Consider the following 3,570-nt stretch of genomic DNA (forward strand, 5'->3'; position numbering starts at 1 on the left):
GCATACAACCAGGGGCGGACCTTCCTACAGGCGATATAGGCGGTCGCCTAGAGCGCCACCCAGAGGGGGGCGCCAAAAAAAAAAAAAACATTATTTTTTTATTTTTATTTTTTTTATTTTTTTTCTGTGCAGTTTTGGCGCCCCCTCTATATCTGCAACCATTATTTTTACATTAAAAAAATTCTAACATAAGGGAAAATTAGCCAAAAATCTAAAACGGTCGGTCGGTCTGAGCCTCAGCTTTAGGTGTTCACAGTCAGAACATGCTAGAGCGCTGTGCATTGATGGGTATCGGTCAAGTGTTTATAGAATTGAACGTTGAGGAAAGAAAGACTAACGTTAGAGAACTATGAAGAAAAAAGCCATAAAAAAAAAAAGAAAAAATATTACAAAAAAAAGAAAAAAAAAACATTTTTTTTGGGGGGGGGGGGGGGGCGCAGTGGTGAATCTCGCCTAGGGCGCCAAATGGGCTAGGTCCGCCCCTGCATACAACCACTCTATACTTACTTATACACCTGCATTTATAATTCAGTATTTATGATATTTAGACTATGATATTTAGATTATGTATGATATTTAGATGTCCCCAAAATGAATAGACGTGAATGAGGAGCCTGACACCTGGGAGAAATGGTGGCATTGACAGCAGACAACAGGGACTGCAGTGGTCACTAGGGCTAAGTTAAAAAAAAATAAAAATCCCGATTCTGAATCGATCTTCATTTGAATGAGCGATTATCGATTCATAATATCCCAAGATCTATAAAAAAAATATATAATATATACTGTATATATATATATATATATATATATATATTAGTGCTGTCAAACGATTAAAATATTTAACTCGATTAATCGCATGATTGTCCATAGTTAACTCGCGATTAATCGCAAATTAATCGCATTTTTCTTTTTAATTATTTTTTTACCTTAAACAGATCTTTTTCAAGTTCCAAGTTTTAATACTCTTATCAACATGCGAGTCAACAAATGCTTGCTTTGTGCAGCCATTTAACACAAAAGGATGACCCTCATGCATTGCAAATTTGCATCAAATTCAAAACAGAGTGATGCACAAAATAACTTAAAAGAAAATAATAATTTAAAACAATGAATAAAGTGTGCATGAAATAATAGGGGAAAGAAAACGTTAGGAACTTGTTACATTCACACACACAAGGGCTGATTAATCACACACCCCCCTCTCTCCCTCACACACACACTCTCCCAGCTCTTTTTCTCTTTTGCCCCTTCCTCATCTCTCTCACCCCCCTCTCTCTCTATATCTCACACACACACACACACACACACACACACACACACACACACACACACACACACACACACACACACACACACACACACACACACACACACACACACTTCAGAAACAAACATAGTATCAATGAGAGCATCAATAATACACCTGAGTGAAGTCTAGTTAATTATTTTTTTTTGTTAATCTTGAGTTAAAAAAATTAGTGGCATTAATAGAATCGGGAGTTAACGCGATATTAACGCGATATATTTGACAGCCTTAATATATATATATATACAGTATATATATATTTTAAAAAAAAATCAATTTAGTCGTTATGCCAATTCCCTTCCTGGTCGTTGCACGCATTGCCCCTCTGTCGGTCTGGGGAGGGTGTAGACCAGGGGTCGGCAATTATGTTTGGCCTTGGGATAGGAATTTTCCATTTGTTCTCCCAACCCACATGACCATTTCTAGCATTTCCATTGGCTATAGTGACAGACCTAGATAATGATTGTGGAAATACAACAAATCTACGAAACCATTTACTGAGACATCACCCAGACGTGACATATGCAAAAGCCAATTTTCAAATAAAAAGTACATTCATGTAACTGCTTGAGAGTCAATATTTTTTTTTTTTACTTAATTTTTTATTTTCAAACATACAGGTACAAAATACAAAATACACATACAAAATTCACAATACTATGAAGTCGCTAATATCGCAGGCGCGATCTATGGGGAGCGGCCGGGGATTCAGGTCCTATTTGTCGAGTTTTAAGCGGAAGGACACCATCTTTTCAGGCCTTATATGGAAGACCTACCACCACCAGCACACCAATAATTTTATTTTATTTAATCTAATCTAGTTTCATTAATTAATTCATATCTTTTGAACAATAGATGCTATTTCTAATCTGTCAGCTGTTCTATATTGCGAACAAGATTGTCTACATTCCATTCATTACACATAAATCTGATATAAGCAAGGAAAGTTTAATTAAATACATTTTTATCTTCCATGTTTAATTTCAACAAGTTCAAGTGCAACTACATATGAACCATAATAATAAAGATTATGATGATAATCATACACTTATTTTATATCATTGGAAAGCCCTAGTTGTTAGCTTCAAAATGGTACCAAATATGAGGTACTTTGAAATACCCAGTAACTAATAATCTATCACAAACCAATGCAAGTTCAAGTTCAAACTGATTTCCTAAATGGACCACAATTCTGTAGTGTTTGATTTACAAACATACAGATACACAATACAAAATACACATACAACATTTACAATACTATTATACAGACAGAAACAATAAAGAAAAAATTATAATATCAAAAAGAAAATGTACATTTCAATTTATTTTCTTGTTTCCTTTTCATCCTTCTGTGATGTTGTTCCTCTTCTTCCTATATTCCTCCCATTTTTCCCATTTTGACTAAAATTTCTCCTCTTGCAGCCTCAGCATATGCGTGATTCTCTCCATTTCCTGTATCCCCTCTATTATCTCTGTCCATTGTTCCTTCGTCTGTGCTTCTACCCTGAGAGTCAATTCTTAATGTAAACATTGATATTTTTAACAATGCAACATGTTAGAGGGTTCCTTGAACCATTGAATCGGATTGAATCGGAAATCGAATCAAATCGGGACCTTGTGAATCGGAATCGAATAGTTTTGGTAAATCAGTGGCGATAGTTACCCAGCCGTAGTGGTCACTAGCTGAGGGTACCTGCAGATGACTTTAGATAGAGGTAAGACTGCTGATTTTGACAAGTTCTACTAAAGTAAAAATATCCCTTTAACTATGAGCCACTCAGGTTTTACACTCTGGTTACAGACAGTCACAGGGCTAAACATGCACTCCATCCACCAATCAAATGCCTGTAATGACACAATGACCTCTGCACCTGCAGTAGAAGAGAAGTTTGATGGATGGAGGACGAAGTTGGAGGATGCAGCCGACGTTGTAGAAGGGAGTATGTGCAGCGGACTATCGGAAACTTCCACCCAGGAATGGTCCGCCATCTTGACACTGTGGGCTCCAATTATAAAGCCCAGGTGTGTCTACATGACCTCATCACGTATCTGTGGGGAACTGGAAGGGCTGGATGGAGGCACTTGGGGGGATTGGTTGTCAGCCGATCCCCAAGTCCTCACCTGACACGATTGTTTGTCCACAGCTGCGCCCAATCACGTATCAATTAGTCAATAATGTACAAATGTTCTGGGCACAGCTGTGGGAGAGACATCATGCCAACACATACAGTAGTTATGCTGTAATCCACGGCATATATTCA

Source organism: Notolepis coatsorum (assembly GCF_963971535.1).
Source record: "Notolepis coatsorum genome assembly, contig: SCAFFOLD_297, whole genome shotgun sequence".
NCBI lineage: Eukaryota > Metazoa > Chordata > Actinopteri > Aulopiformes > Paralepididae > Notolepis > Notolepis coatsorum.